The sequence below is a fragment of the Prionailurus bengalensis genome, chromosome A1 (assembly GCF_016509475.1).
Source record: "Prionailurus bengalensis isolate Pbe53 chromosome A1, Fcat_Pben_1.1_paternal_pri, whole genome shotgun sequence".
Classification (NCBI taxonomy): Eukaryota; Metazoa; Chordata; class Mammalia; order Carnivora; family Felidae; genus Prionailurus; species Prionailurus bengalensis.
This window is the reverse complement of record NC_057343.1, coordinates 54,665,407-54,679,729: the sequence shown is the minus strand read 5'-3', so window position 1 is coordinate 54,679,729 and position 14,323 is coordinate 54,665,407. Positions and strand designations below refer to the sequence as shown.

The window sequence follows — 14,323 nt, the reverse complement described above, 5'->3', positions numbered from 1 at the left end:
GTAAGTAAGTTAGGTAGCGAGTGTCAGTGCTGCACTGATTCCTGCAGGTGGCTCTGTGCTTATGCTGAGGGATGGGTTCCTGGAGGGATCTCTCTATGAACACTACTTCTGTGGGACATGCTCTATAATGATCAACTAATTTCCTCATTGTATGTGCAAGCTCTTCATATAGTGTTTCCACATTGTATGTCAACAGTCTGTTTGCCCAGTCTTTTCTCCAAGAGCAGCCCCAATATCCTCTGAGCTCTCCCAGAACCAAGCATACTGGCCTTAAAAACTCTAGGCTTTAAGTCCCTCTGGTTGAAAGAACTCATCAATGTGGACCCTCTCTCACTTTCCAAGCCAATTGCTATGAGGATTTGTTTTCCCCATGACCTCCTCTGTGTGCTAGTTTTTCTCTCACCCTTCTCTGTGAACAGTGCTCCCTTACCACTGTAGGGGCCACAATCTGTTCCTCTCCCAGACTGCATCTCTGCACGTCTTACCTTCTTGCATGTGGCCTTGTCTCTACCTTTAGCTGTGGAGTTTGTTTGGCCAGTCTTCAGATCAATTTCTGGAGTACTTAGGATGATTTAATAGTTATCTAGTTGTATTTGTGGGATGAGGCGAGCCTAGGGTCATCCTACTCTGCTGCCATCTTCTCCTCCCAACTGTTTTATCGTTTGCATTATTTCCAGCAAACTATCTTTGTTCTGCTAAATACAATGTGTATTTCCCTCTGTGTACCTTTAAGACTTTCTCTTGATCACTGGTCCAGTTTAATTTATGAGTTACCTAGATTTTAAACATTAGATATTCAATACCCGTTCTGAAATATCCTAGGTCAAATATTCCACTTGTAATTAAAACTGATGACATTTTTACATTATAATTGTGTCCCCAAAATGTTCATTCTTATCTTAATACTACTGTGTACTTATTGTAATGCTTTTAATGGCTCCTTAGAAACTATTAGGATTAAGTTTACTATCTGAAGCACTCACTGTTCAAACCATTAACTCATGGTGCAAAGATGATTTAGTAACTAATGCTTCACGTTTCACTTAGCTGGACTGTTTTTCTGCATTGTGCTTGCAGTTAGTTGAGATATTTGGAACTGTTAAAATTTTTGAATAGTTTAATCAATCTGGAAATTTTTATGTCATTATTTCTTCAAATATTCTTTTCTGCCACTTCCCTTTCCCCATCTCAGCCAAATATCATGCTTCCAATTGCAATTATAATTTTTTTAAAAAATTGTCCCAAAGCTCACTAGTGTTCTGTTCATTTTGTTTTTTATTAATATGTTTTAAATTAATTTATTTATTTTGAGAGAGAGAGAGACAACACGGGTGGGGGAGGGGCAGAGAGAGAGGAAGAGAGTGAGAATACCAAGCAAGTGCTGTGCTGCCAGTGCAGAGTCCAATGTACGGCTGGAACCCATGAAATGGTGAGATCATGACCTGAGCTGAAACCAAGAGTCAGACGCTAAACTGACTGAGCTATTTTGGCGCCCCTGTTCATTTTTAAATTATATATTTTTCCCTGTGTGTTCCAATTTTGCATAATTTCTATTGCTGTGTCTACGAATTCACTAATCATTTGTTCTGCAATGTATAGTCTGCAGTTAATAACATCCAATGCATTTTTCATCTCAGACATTGTCGTTTTCACCTCTAGAAGTTTGGCTATATTTTTATGTCTTTTCTGTCACTACTTACATATTCAATTTTTCCTGTAGCTTTTTGAACATATGGAATACAGTTGTAATACTGCTTTAATGTTCTTGTCTGCCAATTCTAACATCTGGGTCAGTTTCAATTGATTTCATTTTCTCCTCATTATGGATTGCATTCTCCTGCCTGTCTGAATGGCTGATAATTTTTTATTGGACATCAGGCATTGTTAATTTTACCTTGTTGGATGCTGGATATTTTTGTAATCCTATATTCTCAATCTTTGTTCTTGGACTCATTTATGATACTAAAAAATGGTTTGAGGCTTTTGAGCCTTATATTTAAGATTTGTTAAGGTCTGGAGCAGTGCTCAGTCTAGCTAATTATTCCCTAGCACAGAGGGAAGAGTCTTCTGAATACCAAATGTTCAATGAATTATGAGGGTTTCCAATCTGGGTGATGGAAATAGAGTTTACTCCCAGCCCTGGGTGAGCTCAAGTTACTGTATTCTAATCCTTTTAGGTGGTTCATTTCCAAGCCTCGGGTAGTTTTTCACATGCTTTCACTGATCAGTAGTCTGATGAACACTTGAGGGATCCCTCTACAGATCTCTGGAACTCTCTCTGTGCAGCTTTGTTATCCCAGTACTCTATCATCTACTGACAATCTAGCTACCTTGTTTTCCCTGGACTATGAGATCTGTGTCTTCAACATAGGAAGTCTGCCTAGCTCTACCTGGGTTTCTCCTTCTCACTCTGTAACCTGGAAGTTCCCTCAAATAAGTAACCTTAGGCAATTTTAGGGTTTACCTCATTTTCTGTATCTCAAAAGTCTCCATTTTCTGTTGCCTCATGCCCAATATCTTGAAAAGCATCGTGTTATTTATTTAGTTCAGTTTTTTCGTTTCTCTTAGATAGGAAGATAAATCCAATTATATTAATTACATATAACTGATACTCTAATAACTAGCATAATCCCCATGTTGCTTTTCCAATTCATGGAGTGAGAGAAAGTTTGAACACTGAAAGTTCCTGGAATTTACCCTACCTTTCAAAATTGATGCTAAAATCAGTGTTATACTCCTGGGGAAATCAATGACTAACACCATCACCAAAACTTTAAAGATGCAAGATTTAGGATCTCTATTACATTCTCCTTTAAATCAGCTAGTACAGGAGATGATTATTCTTAGTATATACCAGGCAGTTATTTTAAGCTTAATCAGTTATTTACTCCAATTGCATATCAACACAGATCCCAGGACCTATTATGCATTTATGGATCTTTCAAACACTACAGCAGTAATAGCATTCTAATAGGACTTGGTGACTCAGAATTACCAGTTATCATGGAGGTCTTTTAAGTTATATTTATGAATAGGGAGATAAATCCTGGAGCCTGATACCTCTGTAAAGTTTCTAGTGTCTAATAGTTTGAACATGTAAGTTAGTTACCTTCAGGTGTAAAAAAAAATGGTGCATTTTAAAACTACATGCTAGGTATGTCTCTTTGGATTTGAGAAGTTACATACACCACTTTCGATATACTGTTCAGAACAGACTCATTTATCGAGTTGACCCTAAAATCTGCCAACTTTGGGAAAACCTAGAGCAAGATATAGCTCTTCAGATGGTCCAGGCTGCAGTGTTCTTCCACCTGGGCCTTTTATAGTTTAATAGCACTTCTATATGTATAAGTTGGAGGCACTTCATTTGTGCGTGTGTTTTGAACAAGAAGACATGTAATCAAGACATGTAAAGGCATAATTGTTTGAAAAAAATGGTTAAAAGAAAAGGTCAGGAGTGAAACGCAGGGGAAAAAAGACACAGAAAACAAAGTTAGAGGATGCATCAAGAAAATGAAAAATAGAGAGATGGTGGATTTTTCTGGATGCACATTCCAGTCTAAGTCAAGCTCCAAAACCGAACTCCATCTGCCCATCTTAGTTTTCTGGAACAAAGTCCCACTCATTCAAACCCACCCATCCTCCACAAACAATTCCTTTTCCCCAGACATTCTTACCTCCCACACTTACAGCAGCATCACATATCACTTGGAATTTGTAGTGATTTTTTATTTTTCATATCACTAAAACATTTTCCTCTTAACCAACAGGATAATCACTTTTCTCTCTGCCAAATTATGTACTTCTATTTCTCATCATGAAGGAAATAAAATCCAGGTTGGGAAACTTGACAGCACTTGCATCATCTCCAGGCAGCACATCCAAAATGTGTATCTGTGGACTCTAAGGGAAGGGCAATACAATTAGGATTTTTTAAATGAAAGTCAATAAATGAAAAAGTTTAAACATAAAATCCATTTGTTTTTTAATGATACCATACTAGAACTATTTTAGGCGGGGGCGGGGGGGGGCATCTTTGTCTTAAAGAGGTATTCTTTGGAAAAATAGCTGTTTTAAAATTTTTTATTTAGTTTTCAGAGAGAGAGAGAGACAGCGTGGGGTGGGGGGGGGGGGGAAGAGAGAGAGGGAGACACAGAATCTGAAACAGGCTCCAGGCTCTGAGTGGTCAGCACAGAGCCTGATGCGGGGCTTGAACCCACGAACCGTGAGATCATGACCTGAGCCGAAGTCAGAGGCTTAACTGACTGAGCCATCCAGGTGCCCCAAAAATAGCTTTCTTAAAAGGATCTTGGATATCTTTTTTTAATATATGCTAAATGCATACCCAATAAGTATATCTAACCTTTCAGGTATAAATAAACATAAAACTTTATAATGGCCTGTTCTATGGTATTTTTAAAATTTAAATACCAGAACTTCTTTTAAAAAAATTAGGATCATCTGGAGTGCCTGGGTAACTCAGTCAGTTGAGCATCCAACTCTTGATTTTGGCTCAGGTCTTGATCCCAGCCTCATGGGATGGAGCCTCACTTCTGGCTCCACACTGAGCATGGAGCCTGCCTGAGATCCTCTCTCTCCCTCTCCCTTTGCCCCTCTCCCCCGTGTGCATGCTTTCTCTCTAAAATAAAAAAAAATTAATATCATCACTCAGTAGCTGTAATATTGGTAATATTCACATTCTGAACTTTAAATTGTAATGCCTTTTTATACAACATGATGAGATCTTGATCTCATAGCCTTGTTTTTAGTGTTAACACTTTTAACATTACATAATGAAAACACATAAAATGTAATATTTTTGCTCATAACATTACATGATGAAAAAACAGGGTAAAGTATCTTTTTATTCATAGGATAAAAATTTCAATAGAGTAGATGTACACCCACTCTTCTGAAAGTGTAGTTTCATAAGTATTTATCGAGTATTGCTGTCCATTTACTTTGTCATTAAATGTCGTGGAAAAAGTACTTGTTTGCAAATATCTAGAATTCTGTTGTACAGAGACCTGAATTTATTGCTATATGATTTTTTTCAAAATAGGCTTTCTGCTTCTATACATTAGTTTTTCCAAGAGTATGTAATTCTCATAACTTATCCCAAAGAGTTGGGCAGAGATGTCTGGCATCCTTTTTGTTGTTGTTTATGATTAGAGCAAACTATATAAACAATTCTGTATATAGCAATGGGAGTCTGCAGTGCCTACGTGATAGATTATAAATTGCTTGACTTTGAATCTAGCTCATGATGACTAATCAAAATAAAAAAATATTAAAGTTGTGATTCTCTTTTCTCCCTCATCACCTTTTTTTCTTCCTCCTTCTCTCCTTGCCCTTTTGGCAATCACCATCATTATTATTCTCAACATTGTTATCATCCTCTTTGTCATTCCTTATTTATTTGCAATATTATGAAAATAATGACATGATGATAATGCATCTACCTGTACTTTCTAGACATTAGATATATGGGCTGTGATTATTAGTAATCCTATCGGAACTATGCATGAGAGGAAATAAGAACCATTGCAAGAGGCTTGAAGTTTCTGAGGGATGGAAGGGAACAGGTGGAGATCCAGCTGCTCCTTGGGGAACACTAAGGTATCTTTATATAAAATGCAGCACATTGGATGAATAATGTACACTTTTCCAAAAACATTTTATGAGAAACATGTTTATCTGATTTTCTGTATCTGGATATCTGTATATGATTGAAATGCCAGAGAAGTCCACTATACTTAGATAACTCTCTTTAATAATGATGTGTTGGGATTCTTGGTAATTTATAAGTATGTTAAGCTAATCAAGCATGAGTAAACCATACTTAGAACTAAAGTAAATATGCAGAAACTATAAAAATATATACAGAAACTATAAATGATATGTCAAAATCCTGCATTAATATTATTATTGTTATTTGAACTGCTGTATTTATTGAGGATACATTTTTTTATCTTTCTGTAGTTGACAAAAATTCATATTTTAAATACAAAATGCAGTATTCTCCTAATTATTCTACCAGAAGTCTATGTATATACTAGAAACCCAGGAGGTACAATGGCTCTAGTACAAAATGTGTTTGGCACAGGGATATCTGGAATTCCTTTAGGAAATACTTTCTAGGACTGATGAGAATTATTTTTTAACTCACCTAGTTTTGATGGAAATAAGATTATCTTCCACATTTGGTGTTTGGTCACTGGGTTACCAAATTTGGCTGTACATCAAGATCACTGGAGTAGGATTTTAAAACACAGATTCCTGCATCTCAACTCAGAGATTTCTAATTCTGTAAGTCTGGGATAGGGCCCATAATCACTGAACTTTAAATTTTTTTTCATGTAATTTTACTAACTAGTAGGAGCCAAGTATCCAAAAAACAGCTCCAAAAGTCAATTACTTTTTACAAATAAGCCCTTTCATATATCATTGCTTCTCATGCCTACATTAAAATGATCCCTTATTCCAGACATAGTCTATTTGCCCTTTGATGGCATTTGGTTATTTCACACAATTATGCTCGGGTAATTGTGGATTACACCTAAAATCTGATTTCTTAAGAATATCCTATTTCTGCATGTATGGCTATGGATTTACTGGGGAGTGTTTTCTCAAGAAAAGACATAGATAATATAGCTAATGTTTTTTCAGATTAATTAGGAATAATTACTTATCAAAAAATAGACACGGAAGTGGCTTAACTGCATCCCAAGAAAATTATTTTGTTCTAAGCTAGACAAAGTTACTCAAGTGATCTATTACACTGATCTGATTTTTTTTTAAAAAAGAAACATTATTTGAAGCAGCAAAAACAAAAATGTTTTTACGTTTGATTTACCCAAAGTGATGTACTGGTAAACCTTGATACAGTACATAAAGAAGCAACTCATGCTTATATTTAGCTTTCTGCTTAGAACTTCAGAATTTTGGAAGGGCTGAGATATCAGTCTGACATGGTCAATGGTTTGGTCACAATATCAGAGATCAGACATGTGGTTGCCTCAAGGGTTTCAGTCCCTGCCAAAGGACACTGTTAAGAGTTTTAACTGGGTGGGCAGCCAGGGAGACAGATGATATCCACATGTAGACTGTCACTAGTAACACAGACAGCAGTGTAGAACTCCTGCTCATGAGCCAGTGTCATCGCTGGTCCTGAGAGAAGCTTATTTTGTTGACAACAGTCCTGGACTGAAGCAAAGAAAAGCTGTCTTCAGTTACTTGCAAAGAGTGTGGCCCTCTTTATGACATTAACTTTTTCCCTTAAAACTGAGGGTTGCAGATGGCAGATTCTATCTGGCTCTGGCAAGGACACATTTCATCAGGGGGCAGCGTTCTCTTAGTGTGTTGAAGACTCCCTGGGGTAATATTTATCCCATAGCTTAGAATCTGTGGAATGGCTCTCTTAGACTTCTTGATAGATGCTACTCCTTTGTTGTATTACCTAGGATTATAGCAGAGGGTTTGTTCAGATGTCAAGAAGGCCTGTAGACTATGCTTTGACACCAAGATAAACCAAGAAAAGTGTAAAATTGCCAGATAAATCACTTTGAAATATAATTTGATTGAATGTACGTTGTTTACCATGATTACTGTTTCTACTCCCAGCACAGGTCACTGTGTGTAGTCTATACATTAGCACCTCAAGATGGTTTTTTTGACGCTGCAAAAGCAATTAAATTCCCACAATAAATTCTCCAAAACTATAAACGTGTTCAGTAATAAAAGCCAAATGAAATATTACAAGGGTCTAAATATGTAAATAGGTAGCCTACTCCTCATTATGGTATTTTAAGAACACCCATAGATTCCTTAGAACTCTAAAAAAAAAAAACAACACCCATGATTCTTGAACAAAGTAACAAGTAGGAAGAGTTTACCACCTGCCTCTGTTTCTCTAACTACCATATTTGACTATTTTTTTCTCTCTCAGAATTGTCTGTCTCAGGTGGGTGGATTATTACTTTCTCCTTAGAGTGTGTACAGATACATATATGTGTGCATAGATATCATCCATATGTCATTGTTTTTCACATTATTTGCAATTTAAAAACAAAAATAAAATTAATTTCTTTGCGGCACTGGCAAAAGCATCCTTCATCATTTTCAAGACTTTACAATAATAAGTAATGTCCAAATTACGGCTTCTCTCATGACTGCTAACTTACTGAATATCACTTTTACTTGATGGGAAATTAATATGCATATAATGCCACGAGCCCCTGGTTGAAAAGGACCTAGGTGTAAAATGGATTCGCTTTCATTTCCTCCCCTGTGGTACTGATTTTGATCGTGGAACAGAAGGTATGAATTTATAACATGATGTGTGATTAAGTAACAGCTGTCAGTAATTGGATGCAGCAAAGTTCCTAATGAAACCTTTAAGTCATGAAATATTTACCTGATTTTTGTTTCACTACAAAGACCGAAAATCAATGTAGGTTATTAAAACATCTGGCTCAAGTTTTGAGTTTTTGCAATCCTGAAAACTCTACCTCAAATAGTTGTTTCTATAAGGGGAGACCACTTGATTTTTTTGTGTGTGTTCATGAATTTGTGGATTAGAGTTGCTTTTCTCCACAATGATAGAATGTTATGTTAATATGTTTTATATTGAGATATTTGCACTTCCCTGAAACATATACCCAGATGATTGAAATTATTTTTTTCTAGGAATAAATAAAACCATTAAATTGTAAAATCTTTCTCCAGTGAAGAGAGGATCTTGCCTAATGTTTTAAAAGCCGTTAAAATTTACCCAAATGAGAGACTAATTTTAGGAAGTATATGTTACTATTAAATGAAATGTTCAGATCCAAATTCTTCAATGAATGCCTAAATAATACTTTCACATTTCTGTTTTATTTCTCCTAAAAAGGAAGACTATTACCTGAGAGTCAGAATCAGAGATATCAAGATAGTATAAAGCTTTCCAAAACCAGATAAATATTATTGTCCCCAGCTTGGAGGTGAAAAGTCCAGAGTAAGGAAATAAACAGAATATCAAAACTGAGGTGTCCAGACTTTTAAAGAAGTCTGGGTATGACAAATGACACAAGCATAGCAACCTCACGTTGTGTTAAAAATCGATGTTACATTCCTCAACTGATTTGCCTTAACCCATTGCACAAGTGAGTAAACATACATATTCCACATGGACCCATTATCTTTTGGCTTCTGGAACAAGAACTTTCCAAAAGTCATTTTTACGTGAGAATAACATTCAGATGAAAGTGCTTTCACAACATAACAGTGCCCTTCCATCTCAGAACTGTAGTTATTAAGTTGACAGAAGCTTGGCTCAGATAAAGACATCCATCCATCCACGGAGAGACTTTTAAAAGAGATATTAAAATAGTTGTCAAAAAGTCATCTACGTGTAAACAGTTTCCCTTGTCTTATGCAGCAGGAAAAGAACAAGTTTATGGGCTAAAGGAAGGTTTAAAACTATTGACTGAGGAGGGTGCTAAACTCAGTGCAAATGGAGATAGGCCACTGGCAAGAGGTTATGCACACAAAGCGTGACTTAAATGTAATATAATCAGATTTAGTTCTTTGTCCTCGAGGGCTCTAATTTTATAGTTAGACAACTCACAGTGGGACCTATTTTATATAGCAGTAAAATAATAGATTGGATAAGAATAGGTTTAATTGCCAGGCAAAGCTATTTAATTTAGCTACAAACTGTTATGAATTACATTATTAGTAAAATAAAATTTTAAAAAATCAACCCATAAGCAGTTGGTAAAGACAATAGCAGTTTCTCTTTAATATGGTCTATTTTATCACTAAACAGTTCAAACACAGAAAAGTGTAAAGGAACATACTGTAAACTTTATTTTCCAAACCCACTCAGGTTCAGGGCACCTTAACAGTGTGTCCTCTTTGTTGGGGATCTTTTATAACCTTTTGATTGTTTAGGCCTCCCTGATTTTTCTTAACCCCATCTCTCCTCTGAGGTATTCAGTAACCTTTACTGCCTCCTTTAACTTTCTAGTTAAAAGTCAAGTGCTTTAATTTAACCCACAAGGCCATTCGTGATGAGAACCCTAACACTCTAATTTAATATCCTGTTCATCTCCTACCTGAACTCGTGTTTGAATTATACTTTCATAGCCGGTCTATATGATTTAGATGCCTCTATTTTATGTTCACCTAGTACCCTGAAAATGCCTTTATCATAGTTACTGTCACCCCTATGTTGTAAAAATTATTCACTTAACTGTGTTATCTAGTTTAATAAGTTTCCTTAGGATAAAGATTATATAATTATTTGGCCAAATATGCTCATAAAAAGTGTAGTGCTTGCTTCACAGATACATTTGTTTCCTGGATGTTTCTCTTTGGGAAAAAAAAAATCTGTATTAAAGCCAAAATCTCAAAAAAATTATAGATACTTGCTAAATGAAGCAGGTTTGGTGCAGTTAAGAACTCAACAAACACTGAATAAACATAAAACTTGAAGAGAATAAGGGGCACCTGGGTGGCTCAGTGGGTTAGGTGTCTGACTTCAGCTCAGGTCATAATCTCACGGTTTGTGGGTTTGAGCCCCATGTCAGGCTTTGTGCAGACAGCTTAGAGCCTGGAAGCTGCTTTGGATTCTGTGTCTCCCTCTCTCTCTGCCCCTCCCTGACTTGTGCACACTCTCTCTCACTCAAAAATAAATAAACATTAAAAATAATTTTAAAAAATTAAAGAGTAGACATTCAAAATTATTTTAAGATGAGAAGATATCTATTTTATGTTTAGTTGCTATTTTATGTCCCTGACTTTAAATGGAGATTATTGGGGCGCCTGGGTGGCGCAGTCGGTTAAGCGTCCGACTTCAGCCAGGTCACGATCTCGCGGTCCGTGGGTTCGAGCCCCGCGTCAGGCTCTGGGCTGATGGCTCGGAGCCTGGAGCCTGTTTCCGATTCTGTGTCTCCCTCTCTCTCTGCCCCTCCCCGTTCATGCTCTGTCTCTCTCTGTCCCAAAAATAAATAAACGTTGAAAAAAAAAATTTTAAAACAAAACAAAAATAAATGGAGATTATTAATTACTGATTGTATAGAATTTATGTAAATTTATATAAAACAAATGTGAGCTGCTAAGCATTTGTTTGATTTATACATTCCTAATAATTACCTATTTTCCCTCCAAAATGGAGCGATCAATTTAGATGTTTTTGGAAGAGAAGAGCACCTAAATTTTTTTCCCTTTTACTTTTTTGTTGTTCTCGGCTCATCTCTCCTTCTCATAATTCAATGCCTCATCAAGATTATCTGTATTATTCAAAAATAGTTTGCTTTTATGGATGCTTTATTGCCTCACATGACAAAACACTGGTGGAGAAAAAAAAAACCCAGACAGACACATCCTAGGAACTAATTGTTTTCTAAGTTGTGCTTCAGTGCGTTAAAAGAAAGAAAGAAATATATACAGAAGCAGCTGTTACTGCTCTATCAAGGTACTAAATAGCTGACCTAGTTGGTCCTAATTATTGATCGTTTGCCACTGCTTCTACAAAAGCGTTAGCAGAATTGACAGCAGGAACACACATGATTTATTCATTCAGAATGATCTATAGCTTCCTGCATTTTAGGCTCCGGGCACAAACACTGTTCAATGCCATGTCATTCAGCAAGAACCAGGCTGAGACAGGAAGCACTTTAGCATGTTTACAGAAATATCTTTTAAAACAGACTTAACTATCAGACAACCCCCTTGTAAAACCCTCGCCCTAAGAAACTTGGGTAAAAGATTATCACTCCACACTCAACAAAAATCAATTTTGGAGACTGACAGTTACTCAGACTGATGTTGGATTTCCTTTATTCATTGAATTGAATTGCCTGTAGACTTTGAATATGCTAACATTCACCAGGTGCTTTTTTCTGACTCCGGTGACTTTTTTTTAAAGCCATTAAAAATCCCTCTTGCATTTTTATCAAGTATCCTATGTATACAGTGGAGAAGACTGTGATTGATAGTTGTTTAAGAAACCAACAATTGGTGAAAGGCAAGCCTGCCAATTTTTATATATCCTGGAATAATGATAACATTAATAGTAATACTAAGGCACAGTTGAGGACATAGTAAATACCAGGCATCCGTCCAGCCCTTTACATGCATTATCCATTTAATCCTCAGCCGAAACTCTCCAAAGTATGTGTGATCTCCAGCTACCAAAGCTGTCACCGAGGCTAAAATATGTTGAGTATCTTGTCCAAAGTGACAGAAATTCCAAGAGCACCAATTGACAGCAAAGTCTCAGAGACCAAGACCTGAGTTCTCAATCACTATGTTAAATTACATTTTATTTTCAGTATTCCTCTCATTCCACGAGGAACTCCACGATGAATCCATCACCTGAACAGGAGAGATTATTTTGATGTGAATGATTTCCAGATTTGTCTCCAAATTTTATCACCTGCCTAAACTGCCGATCTGTAACCCCCAATGCCTAACGTTGTTCCGACGGGACTGCTGCCCTTTTACACCGATACCGCCCCCAACCTTCATTTATTCTCACATGCTTCAACTTTTCTTCAAATTCAGGCTCCAAAGAAAACTGACCATTCCTCTTCCTCCAACCTCCAACCTCAGATCGAATTCTTTCCTTTGGCCGAGCAGCCGCCATCTAGAGAATAGAGGAGATACGGTAAGAAGTGGCAGAATATGGCTTTGGCTGTTGCCACGGAAGCAGAATCATGGGGCCTCCATCTTCTTTCGCTCTTTGCACTCAGGTTTGCACTCGTCTCCCAGTTCCCAGTACACACGTAGATTCATTCTGCACTCTGGGGTCTCATCCTTTGTTTCATTGTAAAATATGCTCTTGGGGAAAGATCTGAAAACAAACAGTTGTCCCATTTACTTTTAGTCCTTTCCTTTTGTGTTTGAATTGTAAGACAGGATTAAAAGCGGATAGATTTTTATTATTACAATGCCAATTGGTAGAGGTTTCACTGAGCAAAAGGCCCCTTTGCTTATCTTATTTTACGCTGGTAACACACTGATAGGTACATTCTCTTTAGCACATTCTCAACAGAAGACCAAAGCAAGAATAGAGAAGAGATCAGGATGTGAGAGTTCTTCAAGAGTTCTCTTTGTACTGGGCATCATACACAGCGATGATGGATGTCTTCAGAACAATCACTGAAAGAGACCCATGTTAAAAATGATGCTCCTTGAGAATCTCCAAGTGGATGAAGGGATTTTAAGTGGTTGGAGAAGAGGCAAGTCAAATCCAAAACAAATTGGATTTCCACTTTATATTAACAACAAATCACTGAGCACCAAAAATTTTAAAGAGGCTGGGAGATTGAAATGAACATAATATGATTTACTAATCTTAGAATTTTAATATTATCATGCCTCAGCTCCTGAGCATTTCTCAGGAAATTCTCCCAAATGCACAGATTTGTCTGATCATAAATGTGTGGTTGTCCACTCACCTGGGGATTTAGTGCTTCTTAATAGTCTTTGATTTTCCTTAGGCAGTTTTCTTTCCTACTTCCTCAAAAATTATTTCAAACTTCAAAATTTTCCTACAAGCTTTTCTTTCTCCTGTTCCCTCTCAAGGCTCTACGTACATGTATGGGGAAAGTTTTCAGCCCTAAGTAATGTTAAAATGACATTTGGAAAAGAAATCTCCACGATGTCACCCAGAAACACTTCACACAATATGTGTACTACCCTTTATATTATGTTCTTTAAAAAAATCAGGCGTAGTGGCAAGACTGAAAATGAAAAAAAAATTGATAAAATTTGACTCTAACCCCCATATTCACTTACTGAGAAACATCAGGTAACTGTTCAATTTTCCTTAGTGTTAGTGCTTAGCATCTTCTTTCAGCTCAATTCTTTCAGCTCAATCTCTTACACAAGAGATAGCATTCTCTGCTTGTTTTCTGTATGTAAACTTCACCTCTCAATCAGATTGCAACTTTGTATATGTTTCTCATAGTAACTCACACAGTGTTAAGCAGGTGTGGCTGACAAGAAATCTGCTTTTATTTTAGCTTTCTATTTTATCATAATGTTAGCTGATAATCCAATATGTAATAATAACTCACTTGGTGAGATTTACAAGGGTAAAATTTGTGAAATCTTATATATATATATTTATATATATATGAATATATATACTTATATATGTAAATATGTAAGTATATATATTTATATTATATATACATATTATATAAATACATATGTACATGTATATGTACATACATAATATATATACATATATATGTATATGTATTTATATAATATTATATATATTTATATTACAAGTATATATTTATGTATATAAGTATATATTCACATA

The 14,323-nt window shown here is 36.2% G+C and overlaps 1 long non-coding RNA gene across 1 annotated transcript; it reads right to left on the bottom strand.

Moving 5' to 3' along the window:
* Nucleotides 1–3,704: 3,704 nt before the first annotated feature.
* On the bottom strand, nucleotides 3,705–12,862 carry LOC122467602. Its single transcript, XR_006293029.1, has 2 exons — nucleotides 12,571–12,862; nucleotides 3,705–3,903 (listed from the first exon to the last, which is right to left on the bottom strand). It is a non-coding gene; the product is annotated as an uncharacterized LOC122467602 (long non-coding RNA).
* Nucleotides 12,863–14,323: the final 1,461 nt, after the last annotated feature.